We start from the raw sequence: 17,249 nt of genomic DNA on the forward strand, positions 1-17,249 counted from the left end.
AAAAAAAAAAAATGTAAAATTAAGGGCCTGTGGTACTACAGAACCGACATACTTAATTATTTATTTTATCTACCTTACCGATACCGTCGCTCGAATATGCAAGTGTATGTACCGTTCTTTGATTTTTTTTATGTTAGGAAACATATAACCACGATACAAAATTTAGATTTTGAAATAACTCCCGACATAGTGGACCGATTTCCATCAAACCAGTGATCAAACATGGCTAAGAACTAGGCTTGCCAGATCGTATTATCCGATTATCGGGGAAAAAAAATATTTTTTCGGGATTTTAGGTCTCAAGTCGGGAAAAGAAAAAAAAACATTCATAACGTAATTATATTTAAAGAATATACTTTATAAGTTTGTATTATGACATTTGGCACACCTCCTGCTCATAGAAGTTTTTTGACTTGTATAATCCATGCTAATATTATAAATGGGAAAGTGTGTGTGTCTGTTTGTTTGTCCGTCTTTCACGGCAAAACGGATCGATTAATTATTGACGTGATTTTTTAAATTTAGTTAAAGGGATGGAGAGTGAGATTACGATTCCTGTGAAACAATGAAAATGTAGACGTGTCTCCAAATATCTACTTTACCAGGAATTAAGTTGATGCGGTATTAGTTACCTGGCATTAGTTACTTTTCGATAGAGAAATCTACAGCAAAAATTGCTGAAAGAATCGAATTCAATAGAGAAATCTACAGCAAAAATTGCTGATAGATTTTATTCAATAATACGATCTTTCAACTTTATTCTGACAATAGTTGGATATCATCCACGATATTTAGAAGCCATGCAGCAGCTTGCTAAAGCCAGTGCTCTCGAAATCGGGACGAAAGACTTGATTTAACGAAGTCCCACAGTATTGACATATTAACCGGTATAGGATGTAGTGTCCAAGAAATTCGTTCATTGAAATGACACCCACGATGAGCAACCAAAATATTTTAAAACGTACCGCACCCCGCACTGCGCACTGAAACAACGCGCTTCGCACACTAGGCGCGGGTTACGGTACTTACTTTACGGTCGTTCCAGAAAAATAATTTGGCTGGATTCTAGTTTGGAATTTGAAATTTTAGAGTATTTCGAGAAATCGGGACATTTTCTAATTTGTCGGGATTCGGGAACACATGTTAAAAATCGGGAGAATCCCGCCAAATCCCGACCGTCTGGCAACCCTACTAAGAACACTCCCGAGTCGGGATAGCCGGATTAGCTTTCAAAAAAAAATCTAAATCGGTTCATCCGTTCGGGAGCTACGATGCCACAGACAGACAAAATTATAACTAACCGTTATTTTTGCGTAGGGGGTTAAAAAGGGGACCATGCGATAATACTAAATTATGTTTTTCAGAGTTGAAAGAGCAAAGAGGATCGAGTATTATAAAGAAGTTACTGTCAAAGTAAAATGTGTAATCACAGTGCATAGACTGCCATCTCTCGACACAGGCTTAAAACTTTTGAACCTGAGTTTTGACAATTTGGCCCATTTTGTTAATTTGATATGTGTTGAAATGTCAAATATTGATATTAGCGCCATCTAGCCGAGCGTTCCCCAAAGGTGTAACGCCATCTAGGTCACCGTAGCTTTTTCTCTATGGCTTTGAGGTACGTTTTTTTTTCTTAGACTTTATCCGTCTATACGGAGTTACATTTATGTCTTTGGTAGTAGGGAACTATTAAACTTGAAAGGTTTGATGACAGGAAAAACAAACGGATTGTTGTTTCCCTTTTGTTTTCGTCACAATTTAGATGGTTAATTTTCAAACAATGGAATCATTAATTTACGATTAATTACAGGTCTTTAACTACTCTTAGCTTAAACTACCGAGCTTATTTATTTATTTATTATTAATATTAATTATTTAAACATTAACTTCGTGTTATTTTATTTAATACCCTCCCAATGAATTGATTAATAATTGCAGCGCGCTGTCAGACCCTTGTAGTGACGCGATTTTCTCAAAAGTCGGCAGGGATTTATAGATTAATGAAAGGACAAGTCAAGTGGCATTTCATTAATTTGATGCAGTCTTAAGAGACTAGACTGATTACAACAATGTTACCTACATGATAGGATTATTGTAAAAATCAGTTTTAAGCAATAATTGCTCTTTACTATCAATCCTTCGAATCGGAAACCTTTCAATGAAACTACGCAGAAAAAATGTCGGAGTATACATAAGAGAACCGGTTCCGCTGACAAACTGTGCAATAAAGAGTCGACCTTGCGCGGCGACAGATTACATCACTGCGCGAGGAGCGGCGGCCGGCGCGGCGCCGGCGCAGCGCTGCGCAGAGTACGCACCCGCGCTGCGCTGGGCTCGGTCGGCCCATCACTCCCATCTTCATACCACCCGCATGCTCAGATATAAATACATATATACACAGGACAGGATGATATTATGTTGAGGGCACAAATTATACACGTGTAAGAAGGAGATGCAAGGAATTTTTGTTAATATTTCATGGCATGTGTCGTCCCACCCAAACAAACTTTATTAATCAAGTTTTATTTAATTACGTAATAATCCAAAAATTATTAAAATTTTGTTACCTACCCTATTAATAAGGAGCCAAACTTTTAAGTAGGTACATATAACGTCATACATCATAAATAATTATTTTCCTGTTAGGTAGGTACGTATTCAAAGTTGAATTGAAACGCAGTCAATATGGTAAGTACGTACATTGTAGTCAGAGCTCCCTTATTACCGACGAGGACGAGACAAAGTGACTTGCTCGCTTCACTGGTGATGTCGACAATAACTTTGCCCAATATGACATTATCTCTAATAATAAAATACAATTTGTTTACTTACCTATACAACTGCTTGATTTTTGACGATACCTATTTATTCAAATATATGCATACTCGCAAAAAGACATAGGTAGGTTGCTTAGAAAGTTGGAAAGTGAATCATCCAACGTGGTAGCGATTATGTGCATTGCATGCCATGGTTCCGCCCGCGGCTAGCTAGTTTCTTTTCTCTGTCTTGCTGGCTGTCTAGAGTTCTGTTATCGATTTATTATTGTCGATAATTTTAGTGTAAGTACAATCTACAAAAGTCTTACTCAACAGAGCGCTCAAAAATGTAAGTAGGATTTTGGCGGATGTGAGCGAGACGTGTAAGATAAGAATATTCTCGTATTATGAATAATATGATTGTCAAAATCTTACGATAAGTATATAGACATGTATGTATTCTAATAGATTTACTTTTAACTATTCTGCCCCGTAGAATGTTGCATCCTAACCTAATAATAAACTGTTATAAATCAATAATTAATCATTATTAATGTGATGTAATTATATATAATCAGTATTATTTTTGATATACGTATAGTTAGAAAAGGGCGATGATGCCGTCCGTTAATAATACCTACTATTGCAGGTGTTGTACAGTCAGCGTCAAATGTAGCGGATAACTACCATTCTGTAATCGCTAAACAAAAAGAGATGGGTGTCTAGAATCTAGATAAGGTCGGTGTCGTGAAGACCGTCTACCCAGAAAGACCGTCTACGGAATATAACTTTTGTATTTATATATCTATCGCTTCTTACACCTCCGAAGGGTCTTCAATAGAAATCCCTAGGACGAACACTAGTTAACAAAAAACTTGATTCGTGTTTCGAACTCAACCATCGAGTTCAACATGGTTACGCAAAAAATTAAAATAAAATAGAAGCAGTTGGAATAATTGCGCATTATGTATGTAACGTAGTACTTAATTTAATAATCGTTCTTCCTGTCTAGTACAATTAATGCTCTAAAAACGCGTTCAATTTATTGTTTTATGTTCTGAAATATGTAACTTCGAAATTGTGCCTATTAGTCGGCATATACTAGTAAGAGTAAGGCACCTTTTTCAGGCTTTATGGGAAATAAGTCGAGTTTAAACGGGTGTATTTACAAGGTTAATTTTAATTATAAGTTTCGGCTTTGCTTCTGCCTGGACCTGAAAAAAGAAGGTTATCAACCTCATTTACGGGACATATAACGGTCTTGCCTTATAAATAGAAAAATGCTGATATGTTGAAAATATCAACGTTATTTGTTTCAATATCTATCACTTTACTCCCTGTTATTACAGAATATAACAATGAACATGATTTTGATACTTATTTCCATATGAAATTACGCGACAACGAGCACTAGACGGTCTCGCCTTACTCAGCGCGTGGGGACGGTCAACTCGCCGAGCCTTAAAGAAAGTGATTTTTATCACATAAGTTTACTTTAATTCACCAAAGTATTATAAAAGCTGTGTAGAATATAAAATTTGCTTGCCCATAGGATCATGCGGATCACTCCAGACTACTTTAATAGTCTAGTTTAATCCACTCAAACTTTATTTACAATAAAGTATGCCGGTCTTGCCCGCTCTGAACTTATATAAATAAATAACAATTAAACGACATTTCTGTCCAGTGTCTGCGAACTGTACAGATTTATCTCTATACTTTATGTTATGAGAGATGCTGAAACGAAAATAAATAAATATTATAAAGTTTAATGCGTTTTCCGCATATTAGCCTTTGTTTTATGAGTTCGAAACAAGTGTCGCAAACGCACAAGTCGCACAACCGACACCTTCCTGCCTACGCGCCTGACCGCTTCTACTTATTAGGAATGGAATGAAATTATTGTTTTATATTTCCAACGGAATGGACATTGTTAAACAACTCGATGATAATATATTTGGCTATACTTTCCCAAGAAGGATAAGCTAGTTCCTACGCAGTGAACGCTAGTGAAACAGAGATAGAAGCTCGATATATTGGATAAAATGGGCAAACGTTAAACCATTCAATTATTAAAACGATATCGAACGTTACCGAAATAACTGGGTTTAATGTATGTATGCACACGTTAAACCAAGTTATCGAGAAATGCTATGAACATGACCTCTCCCTCTATTTAGCATTCGTGGATTATTCAAAAGCGTTCGACAGCATATCGCACCATGCCATTTTCACAGCTCTACATCATCAAGAACTATCCCCTAACTACATCCAACTTTTAAGAACCATTTATAATCATAGCACAGCCGCCATAAAATTACAATCTTCTGGCCCGTCCTTTGAAGTACAAAGAGGAGTAAAACAAGGAGATCCGCTATCGCCTAAACTTTTAACCAGCACATTAGAACATGTCTTCCGGAAGCTTGCGCCGCTTTGGGAAGGTAAGGGGCTTGTCATCGGTGAAAAAAGGTTAACCAACCTTCGTTTCGCCGACGACATAGTCCTGTTTTCCTCAACGGCATCCGAGTTACATCATATGCTGGAAGACCTCAGCAATGCAAGCCTCGAGGTTGGACTGAAGATGAATATGTCAAAGACCAAAGTCATGTCTAATAGTACAAAACGTAAGATTGAGGTAAACGGAGAGAATATTGCATATGTCCATGAATACCTTTATTTGGGCCAAATAGTCTCTTTCCAGGCGCGACAAGAAAAAGAGATTCAGAGACGAACTGAGAACGCCTGGAAGAGCTATTGGTCAATGAAGCACCTCATGAAGGGAGGCCTACCTCTGTCACTCAAACGTAGGCTCATGGACATGTGCATACTTCCAGTCCTCACTTACGGTGCTCAGACTTGGTTTTTGACGGAAGCTCAGAAGTCCAAACTCGGGGTTTGCCAGAGAGCTATGGAGCGCAGCATACTAGGTGTGAGACTAAGGGACCGAATCCGGAACACTACGCTGCGCTCAAAAACTCAGATAATTGATGTGGCTCGGAAAGCGGCCAAGTTAAAGTGGGACTGGGCTGGCCACGTCTGTCGCATGCCGGATGATTTATGTCATTTATGGGCCAAGACTACCACGCAGTGGGAGCCTCTCGAGTCAAATCGAGGATCCGGCAGACCTCGTCGGCGATGGCGGGATAACTTAGACTCCTTTTTGAGAGACTGGCCAGTTGTCGCACAAAACCGAGAGGAATGGAAAAAGAAGGGGAGGCCTTTGCCCAGCAGTGGGACACAATAGGCTCATAATAATAATGTATGTATTCACCTACAGTAGTGGTCTACTACCCACTATTCCCGAACTCTATTTGTTAGGTAGCACTGTTCTTGGTCCAGGATAGGGTAATTTAAAGCTACCTAATAAATCTTCATTAGAGCCCGCACAATCTATTATCGCTCCCTGTACTGGCCGCGGCTAGACAACGGCCACATTGTAACTTGTTCGCAGTGTTCGCATCATCCACGCGGACGACAACATTTACGTTTCTATTTAGTGAAACTATGATAATTAAATGATTAGGTACCTATGATTGGTATGCAATTATACGGTAAGAAAATTCTAGTATAGACTTGATCTTACCCACAACAGTTTTCTATAAATAACAAAAAATACTTTTGTACGTGAAATTCTATAAACATTATGATTCGTTATCAATCAAATGGTAATTTACCACATTTTTGCTTAAGCATAAGACCGCTCTAACAAGTAATTCGTATAAATCTCGTCCTTGAGGTAAGCGGCAATGTAATAGTAACTTTGGTTGAAGACATCACAATCAATAACATCAAGAGTTACCCTGTGCGTTTTCACATTATCCGATCCGATATCGGATGTCGGACCGATATCCCATACATTACAGGCGCCATCTTGGATTTTTTCTATTGAAATCCTTCCGACATCCGATATCGGATTGGATAATGTGAAAACGGCCTAACACATCATGGGCGTCGCACTTAAACAGAAGAGCGGAAACGTTTTTATTCAATTGTGCAGGTAGTGAGGGTCATTGTAATCATTCGTCACATTGGTGTACCAAAGTTATTTATCCTTCAGAAGCAATGTTGCAAGCCGAGAGCAGCCGAGCGCGGGGGCGGGCGGAGCGCGGCGCGGCCGCGTGGGCGCGAGGCCGCTTGCACAACGTTGCACTGAACCTTACGCGGAGGCAACCACTACTAGCTGCCGGTGCCGGTAATTTCCGATTAAACATAAAGTAACAGTGCCGAAAATAAGGAACCTAAACAATAGGTCTCCTCGAGATGATCATCCAACTTGATCGTTAAACAACTATGCAGAACTTGCAGAAGATCCATAATTCAGAGCCCGTTCTATTCGCCGAATCTTCATCAGAGGTCCCAGTGGCAGGACATTTTATATTTGAACTAGCTTTTGCCCGCGGCTTCGCTCGCGTTAGAAAGAGACAAAAAGTAGCCTATGCCACACTCCATCCCTTCAACTCTCCACTTAAAAAATCACGACAATTCGTCTCTCCGTTTTTTTCCATTTGCCCCGCTGTACTCGTACCTTATACCTAATCACTAATTGGAACTCTTCGTTTAAAATAAAAATGTAGATTAGAAAATACAGACGAAAGTTCACTAATATAGTATTTATGTAAATGTGTTCTCGGCTTGTATTGGTAGATTATATGTGTACATAATTAGTACATATACCTCTATACCTACGTAACCTCAAGGTGATGTATTAACTTGGTAGTTAAAGTACACATATACTTTTAGTAAGTACCTAAGTACTCTTGCGAGTTTATTGAAGGCTGGCTTAGCTTAATAAGTACAGCCACTACAGGCACCTTGTGACTTGTGACCATGATTTATTTACCCGATAATGCCTAAAGATCCTGATCAAGCGTAATCAAGAACAAAAGGGTCAATACCTACATAAAAATAAAACGTTTACCGCCGTACGTATTTGATACCTTTTTAAATGGGTGGGCGGACTGACAGTATATTTTAGATGCAATATTTTTTGGATAACGAATCTCTGCTGAGCATCACGCCATTGCAGGCCATACATGAGACTTTTTGACTGTTTACAATATCGATATCATAAACGTCACTGAAAGAGACGTCCAAACGATAACCTATCTACTAGAAAAATTATACACATTTTCAGTGACTTTTACGTTATCGATAGAGTGTCCTAAAAAAACGTAAAATACTCATTTTAGAGGCCCTTGCCAGGCAGGCAAGTATGGTCGCGGTCCCTATCTCACTTACTAATAGTGCGATAGGGACGGCATGATGTTTTATCTTTTATCGCGCGACCATGCTTGCCTGCCTGGTCAATCTCAAATCTCGGCCTGCTGATGCCGCCTGCCGGCGCTCGCGCTCGCGCGTCGCATGATCGAGCCCCGGCGTGGGCTTCACGGTCAATCGACGTCGCTGCGCCGCCAGCTGCATACACAATCAGCTGGCTCTCACGGCCCTCACGGGCGACGCGACGCCGCACTCTCCGCTCTTAATAATATATCACCATACCGTTATACTACATATGCGTCGCGTCGCTACGCTACACGTATGCACTGCCTTCCATAGATCCATACTTAAACCTCGCGCTCCGAGTAAAATAAACTATGTTCGTTTTTAGTCTTACCCCTTCCTGACGTTATCTAAGTTGGGAAACGTCGTATCAGCCTACTACTACATTACACGTAAGTATACTTACCTACTCGTATTATTAATGCCACTAGCGAGCGCCCCGTTTTCAAACTCCCTTCTAGTTTAAAGTTTAGTGAGAGTATGAGTCGAGTTTGGTAATAAGTACGTACATAAATAATAATTTCCTATTGTCCAGTCTCTGACACAGTTTCGCACGGCCCATATATTAACTTACATGGAAAGCAGGTACCTGACGCTTTCGAACATTAGCATTCAGAGTTGTCGCATGAATGAACGCACCATTCGCAAGGAATGCGGCCGGATAATGAAATGCCATATTATTGTTTAGCATTCAACTCGGATAATAAATAGGTGGAATCACAGTACACAACACAACATACACAAACGTTCATTTGAGTTCATTTTGCGATGGTCTTCGGAACGAAAAACATAATGACCCCCGATTATTTCTCCGGGAGTATGACTGTATGTTGTGTGTATGGCGTGACCAACGTAAATAAGTATTACGTGGTTATTAACGCCCTCTTAGCCTTATAATTTATAAGGAGTGACTCTACCGACAGTACCGAAAAGTTGGCCAATCTGGGTTACAACAAAACCCAAAACCGATGTTTTGTTTAAGTTCCTTAATTCGTAATCGTATACGTATGTTATATGTGTACTAATGAATGTTGTAATTAATTACTATCAAATATCTTGATTCCTTTCACATTTGCTACATCCTCGCTACACCATTGTGGTAAGGTAATAAATGATTTTATAGTAAACTTTACCTGACTTAATAAAATGAGTTCTACACAAATCAACATCCTTAGTCCCAATGTAAACTCAATATTCCTCAACAAATAAAACCCACTTCAGAACTTGGTATCTCAAAAAGCATTACATTCGTTCGATCCGATATCGGAAGTCGGAGCGATTTCCCATACATTACAGGCGCCATCTTGGATTTTTTCCATTGAAATCCTTCCGAGATCCGATATCGGATCGGATAATGTGAAAACGCACTAAAGGAAGTCGATTGTCAATGATATTTATCAGAAAATGTAAAAGGTGAAGTTCTTTATAAGATAAAAGATGACGATGGCGTGGCGTGCTGGCGTGTGCCTCGGCGGCGGCGGCTCGGCGCTCTCGCGTGATAAACAACCATACGATTTCAGATTAATTACGAGTTCAATTTAACGCTAAATCAATTTTATACTAAAAATAGGCACTTCTTAAAGCACTACGTACTAAATACGGACAAGAACCATTAGATTAGTAGGTATGTCTCGCCTTGTATGATTTATATTTGCAAAAAATATATATATATTATATACTGCGTAATGGCACAAAATAATGGTAAAATGAAAATATAAATACTTGATCAGAAACTTGTTCTTCTGTACCAGTCCTTCTAAACGTGTAGGGAATTATCAGCAAAATGTGTAATTCCATGGCAGAGAGCGAAAAAAAATAATTTTTTGAGGTCAGAATTTTTAAAATCTGGTTATGGGGTAATGTTCTTTGGCTCTAGAACTCTAGACCTTACTTGAACCGATTTTTTTTTTAATAAACTGAGTTTAACTGAGTATGCCAATTTTTTTAAAGTTTAAAATGTTTAACTAATATTATAAATGGGAAAGTGTGTGTGTCTGTTTGTCTGTCCGTCTTTCACGTGATTTTTTAATTGGAGATAGTTGAAGGGATACAGAGTGACATAGGCTACTTTTTGTCTCTTTCTAACGCGAGCGAAGCCGCGGGCAAAAGCTAGTATTTTATGAAAAGAACGAAAGAGACAAACCATTATACATGTTTAACATGTTACGAATTAATTAATTATAGTTATATCTAAATTTGCTTTTTATATTTTTAATAAGTACCTATACTTTTCTATAACTTTGGATCAAGAATGCGAAAATAAGTTATTTCGCCGGTTTCGCTACCGAGTTGAATATTACTTCGGCATCAGGAATGCTGGTTTTGGTCATCAATAGCAGCTTCTAATGATATCGAAATGACTTCGTAAACAAATGAGAAAACTACGCTTTGTCTGCTGAAAATAAAGCTTAGCCACATACAATACGGAGACCTCAGGAGTCTCAGGACTTACTTACTTAATACTAAGGCCCTGTTTCATCGACCATAATATTTAACTGATTTAACAGACTTATTAACATCAAACAGCAGTGAAATAAATACAATTTAGCGATCGATGTAAACGGTGACAGGAGGCGTAGGCGGTTTGGTGCATTCGACCCTCAGTATGCTTAGAAATGGTTTCAAGTAGGCAAAAGTGACCACAAAAATAATACGGCGACTAGTCCTCAACTTAATTTAGAACCAACATTTGCGTCAAATCAAATCACGGTCATGTCTAGCGAACTGTTACGTAGCGACATGATATTCGACAAGTCATTACAGAAGTAATTAATGTTGATGAAGCAGGTAGTCGTAATAGTTATGTAACAACACAGAATTCAAGATCATATCCGACCAGTTCAGAGCACACATAATTCTCGTCTCTCAAAACGGCTTTTGCAAATTCATGTCGTGAGAAAGTGAAAGTTGATGTAAAGGCAGCCAAACTCTTAAAATGACGTGTACTTAACGTATTACTGATTGTCAATAGATAGAGCAGACGTCGAGGTAGCTAAACTTGTAGGTACCTAGGTCAAGTACGTCGCTAATGTAAACATTTATGCCTATACAGAAATATACATAATTATATTTTTAATTTCGCAAATAAATGTGGTCGTTCCATTCCTACAATTCACGCTAAAGGTCAACTGGGTTCAAAGTGAGTAGTGTAACTAAGGTGTGTACTAAATGTTTTGGTCCTTCGCTCCATATCTCGGTCGCCATTCGCCATCGCACATGCGAAATCAAAAATTATTTCATTAAATATCAAAGTCTCCATCTCTATCATTTATTTTCTGATTGATTGATGATATACGCGATTAACGATGTATGGTAATTTTAGGATAAGTTAGCTATGTAGGTATATATTTTATAATATTAACCTTGAAAATCCAAGGATAGGACTCGTGCCCAAATGAAGGGTTGTCGCAGTGATGGCGATGGCGATGGCGGCCGTGCGGTGAGCGGCATTAGTAAGACGCGAGAGAGCACAGTCAGCGGGTTATTGTTTCCGCCGCGGCGCGGCGCGGGTTGCGTGCTGACATGCGAGCGGCTCGTCGACCTTGCTCCTGGCCAGTTTTACAACTATCCAACCTTCATTACTCAGATATCGCTTTGGTTTGAAAGTAAGTAACAGCCCCTGTAAAAGTTCATTTTCTTGATGTGTTTTACCTTGAAAGGGTTATATTAAAAAAATAGTTTCGAGATATTAAGTAAATGTGTTTTTTCGTTCTACCTACGGTAAAAATCCAAAGCATAGTTATTAATCAAATTAAATTTTGCTGTCATATCAGCTTTCGCTCCGCTTGTACAAGCCTTTACGTGTACTCTAGTTACACGATTAAATAGTTAAGTACTTAGTTCAATTTCATTCGACAGATGACAGATCTCTTGCATAATATAATAAGCATCAAAAACCCAATCAGAACTAGTGATATAAATGATTTCGGTCACGATATGGATGTTGAACGACACGTAACCGTTTTTATAATTAACCTGTACATAAATCATATAATTATGTATGTTGAATCATATAGTTCATTTCAACTCAAGTTAATATCTACCTAGGTACTTGGTCAACAGACAACACCAGTCCATTTGTGCCAAAAGTAATCAGTTCTTTAATATTAACTATTCCGCATTATTTACTTGCTTAGTTAAATTAGTGAGGGCTGATAAATAGGGTCAGTTGATTATAATTCGCCTATTCGATTGCAGCAGTTGTCCGTCAGCGCTGATCGGGCGCTGGGCGTCAGCCAAGCTATTCCCGCCATCCCGAACGGTTTAAATTTGGAACACACTTTTTTTCTGAATCCCGTAGCGTATATGCGTCCAGGAGGTTAACAATCTCTATCCATGAATAAAGCTGTGCTTATACGGCAAAGCTGAAACAATTCTATATTTTCAATGTTTCAATATTTAAGTGAAAAAGGCTTAGTGGTCAATTGAGTGTTGGTAGCGCATGCAGCAAAGGGACATACTTATTATCTGCCACCCTCTATTATTATTCCATTTCCAAATTCCACGTCTCTACGTAGGTCTCTACGATACATCTCTACATTATGTTGCGTTTAACAGTATCTTCTACAAGTAATCATAATATGTAATTAGGTAGAATACGAAAAAATCTGCTCAGCGATATAATAAAACTTGAAAAAGTTAATGTAGCTTTGTAGATAATTTGTGGATATAGGTACAACATGGGTACAACTATTAAGTACTTATGCAAGTACGTTGTGGTACTTGTGGTGCTGTGCTGTACTACTTACATAGAATTTAAGACGGAGCCTGCGCTGTGGATTTCTTTTTTATTTTATCATCTATTAATGCGAAAAATTTAACAACATAATCGCAAAGTTTTTATTAAGTTTAAAATTTATTTAAGTATCGAGGCTTCTTAAGATATTTGTATGTACATATGTGTATTTCCAGTCATTTGGAATAACTGCAGAGTTAAAACACAAGTACTTAATTCTTAGAGAAATTAACTATAATTTGACAACCTTTCCTTAAAGTTAACGGAAATCAATAAAACCGGCCAAGAGCGTGTCGGGCCACGCTCAGTGTAGGGTTCCGTAGTTTTCCGTATTTATCTCAAAAACTACAGAACCTATCAAGTTCAAAACAATTTTCCTAGAAAGTGTTTATAAAGTTCTACTTTTGTAATTTTTTTCATATTTTTTAAACATATGGTTCAAAAGTTAGAGGGGGGGGGGACGCACTTTTTTTTCCTTTAGGAGCGTTTATTTCCAAAAATATTAATATTATCAAAAAAACATCTTAGTAAACCCTTGTTCATTTTTAAATACCTATCCAACAATATATCACACGTTGGGGTTGCAACGAAAAAAAATATCAGCCCCCACTTTACATGTAGGGGGGGTACCCTAATAAAACATTTTTTTCCATTTTTTATTTTTGCACTTTATTGGCGTGATTGATATACATATTTGTACCAAATTTCAGCTTTCTAGTGCTTACGGTTACTGAGATTATCCGCGGACGGACGGACGGACGGACGGACGGACAGACAGACATGGCGAAACTATAAGGGTTCCTAGTTGACTACGGAACCCTAAAAACAGGTTACATATATGAATAAAGATTTCTACTAAAATTTGGTAAGTAGGTAGTTATATGGTAGTTTTCGGGTGCGAAAACGCGCACGTTTGTTAACATAATACTCGTACATATTACGTTGGTCTCTCAGATATTAAAGAAGTACCTAACTAAGTTGGATAATATTTAACACAAGCGAAACCATTTTGTCTTTAATCGATACCTTATTTTATCATTTGACCATCAAGTTGATTAGTTCAATAACAGATCAGTAAACACGATTTTATAGAACAAGTTCATTGATTAATCATGTAAATGAGTGATAATCTTTACAACATAAAAAAAACGCTATCGCCAAACGGTTGTCGATACTCATTCAAATGGAAATGAAGGACAAAAAATATTAGAGAAACCAAAATTTGGTTTCTTATTATTTAATATAAGTCAACAACTAGCGTGTGGCCATACTGGTATTTTGCATAGGCCCAGCTACAAGCACCTAACTAGATAGAAATTAAATGTTTGCGCTTCACTTAAAATTTGTAAACATTTAATGATAGATTGTCTGGAAAACCGCAACCGCACGGCGACCATGGTTCAGTCTAGACCTTGTGGTTTCAATTCCACTGAAGTTCACTGAATTCAATGGGCCGGAGCATTTAACTTACTTAATTACGTCACGAGTAGACCAGTAGACTATTTATAGTGAATAAATCTCCGTTTCAAAAATAATAGTATGTCTTCAAGTAATAAGACTATTTAATAAGAGTAATAAGTATAAAACTTATACCAGGGTGCGTAGCCGAATGGCACAAACGCTCACAAAACGCTCACGAAACGAAACGCTAGTAGATATCTATCTCTATCGCTCTTGCGTATTGGTGCGACAGAGCCGGACTACGGCACCAGTAGGCAGCGTTCCCACTTATGCGTCGCGTGTCTCGGGGCGCGCAAGGGGCGTCCGCGCCACGCCGCTTAAGTGTAATTCAAAAAACGTCTCCTCAGTACATTTTGTATAGGAAAGACGTAAGACGCGCCCCAGGTGGCGTGGCGGCGGCGGGGCGCGCGAGCGGCGCGCCTTACGTCCTTCCTATACAAAATGTACTGAGGAGACGCTTTTTGAATTAAACTCAGGTGGCGTGGCGCGGATGCCTTTTGCGCGCCCCGAGACACGCGACGCATAAGTGGGAACGCTGCCTTAGAGGATACATTTTCAAGGGCGGATCCAGCTTCGTACCTACCCAGGGGGGGTCACGTGGTCAATTTGTATGGCCAACATAGGCTCCAGGGGGGTCATGAGGGTAGGGTATTTGTCAGAAAAAAATCTCCATACAAGTACAAATTTATAAATAAGTAAATAGGTCACATCACATGTCCCTAAATTAAATCTAAGCTTTCAGTGTAATGCAGTGTAAGTAAAAGTGTAATGTGTATGACAACTGCATTTGGTGATGTTATGATATTTATTATTTACCATCATAAAGGTGCTAGAGTTAGAGGCGGTGCGCATTTCATTTCGAAACATAAGAACGCGATATCGTAGACTTAGATTGGACGAGCAGTAAATTGGCAGTTTGACAAAAATGCACCCGAGCACAATATGACTTCATATCTATTACCACTTAGACGAAAGAAGTTCACGTACATATTCGTATAATGCTGTTATACTTACAACTACGGCAATTCACGGACTGCTATTAAATACTGACTCACAAAATGACGAGATACAAATACAAGCTAACTATGTAGTTGTAGGTGTTCTCGCTCAGAATGTTTGCTCCGTGTGTATTCATGATTGATTCAAAATGTCTCTAGCATGAGTTGTTTTCTCGAGCGCGAGTCTCATACGGTACGGCCCATCTATACGGTGCGAGAACTCGCATGCAAACATTGCGATATTCGATTGGTTTGCTGAATTGTATGTAACCTCAACAGTCCGCGATGTAACTAAAATCACATGAGACTGCGGATTCGCGCGCCTTAATGGCCCCCGAAAATCGCGTAAAATGAGGCATAGTTAGTTTCGATTCGCGTAAGCCTGGAGAATCTGGAGAGGTTTGGAGATGTATGAATATGACTCAAACTTAGATAAAGCTTTGAATGTGTATTGAGTTTTTAACATGTTCTATAAATTATATGACTTTGTAATATTTATAGATTTGCTGTGGCCCATTGGTATGCAGGAGAATACATTATATTATGCTTTTCCATAGCAAAAGGGAGAATTTACTTATTGCATATTTAAGTACTTATTTGCTCTCGCATTCAAGGAAATGTTTCCACCGAAAACAGCTCGATGACGTCAAATTATTATATTGCCATTTGTTGACTAATTTGGTTTATAAATGCATTTAAAACAGCGCTTAAAGTAACATGTAGACAAAGAGACGCACTGAGCAAGACTGTTGCACCAGCGGTGCACCCAGACTGAGCTATAACGATATATGTAGACACATTGCAGACGCGTTACTTTGCACTTGTACGACTGTATCCCTGTCTTCATACCATACTTGTTCATGTCCTTCAACAGATAACCACTTGAATAAATACAATACACATTGTCGTCGTCTTAACTCAGCTACTCGAAAACAGAATAGAGTTATAGTTACCTGCCGAACTAAGTACATCATACATCATCAATAAGCTTTTTTTGCTTTTGACATTAATTTTGAGGTAGTTAGGTAAATAGGTAATACCTCCTCGGCCTCATTTCAATGGTCAATTTTAACCTAGGCTTAGTCTCAGGCAGCTGAAGTACCTAATAACATCGCTATTCGGTCGGTCCTCGCGTTGGGTAGTGTACAGTCTCGTCTAAAATATTTCGTTACTATAGTGCCAAAATAATTATTTTACACGAATTATTGTCCATATGTCCCTACACACACATACATACACAGTTCATAGATGTAGGTACTTTCATGTGTTTGGCACTTTGTTCGTATCAATATTATCAGAATTCTAGAATTTATTTTCAAAGTTGCACAACTTACATGCAATATTAGATTTACGGGAAGTTAGGAATTGTTTAACATTTCCTGTTCCAGTTCCAGTTACCAGTTCAGCAGCTGGAAGGCTATACCCTATATACTAGATTCGACGACCGGTCTGGCGCAGTCGGTAGTGAAACTGCCTGCTACGCCGCGGTCCCGGGTTCGAATCCCGGTAAGGGCATTTATTTGTGTGATGAGCACAGATATTTGTTCCTGAGTCATGGATGTTGTCTATGTATATATATCGTTGTCTGAGTACCCACAACACAAGCCACCTTGAGCTTACCGTGGGCCTTAGTCAATCTGTGTAAGAATGTCCTATAGTAATATTATATAATATAGATACATATTGTACAATAGAGTTCATAAATATGTGTACATTTTTTCACCTTAACTCGTTGCAATAAGGTGACATAATGTAGACATATTTATGAACTCGACTGCACTGTACTTCAGTGAAACATGGTTGAAACTATAAGTTTGTCTTTAGCAATTCAATTGGTAGAATACTGTTGTTAAAAGGTATATCAGGGTCATCAGGAATAACTGGCAGTGGTTAAGAAGGTAAGTACTTAAAATAAATAAAATATCAGTCCATGGATCGCATTGGCAGCACACAATTCGCTATACACGATATATTTTTATATCCTCGTTACACTTAACGAGTACACATATATACATATGA

General features: G+C 38.5%; 1 protein-coding gene across 2 annotated transcripts in view; it reads right to left on the reverse strand.

The window, feature by feature from the left end:
• Positions 1-17,249, reverse strand: part of LOC125240634 (serine/threonine-protein phosphatase 2A regulatory subunit B'' subunit delta-like) — a 94,127-nt gene that overhangs the window by 75,420 nt on the left and 1,458 nt on the right. The gene's annotated exons all lie outside the window — the stretch shown is intronic.

Source organism: Leguminivora glycinivorella, chromosome Z (assembly GCF_023078275.1).
Source record: "Leguminivora glycinivorella isolate SPB_JAAS2020 chromosome Z, LegGlyc_1.1, whole genome shotgun sequence".
NCBI lineage: Eukaryota > Metazoa > Arthropoda > Insecta > Lepidoptera > Tortricidae > Leguminivora > Leguminivora glycinivorella.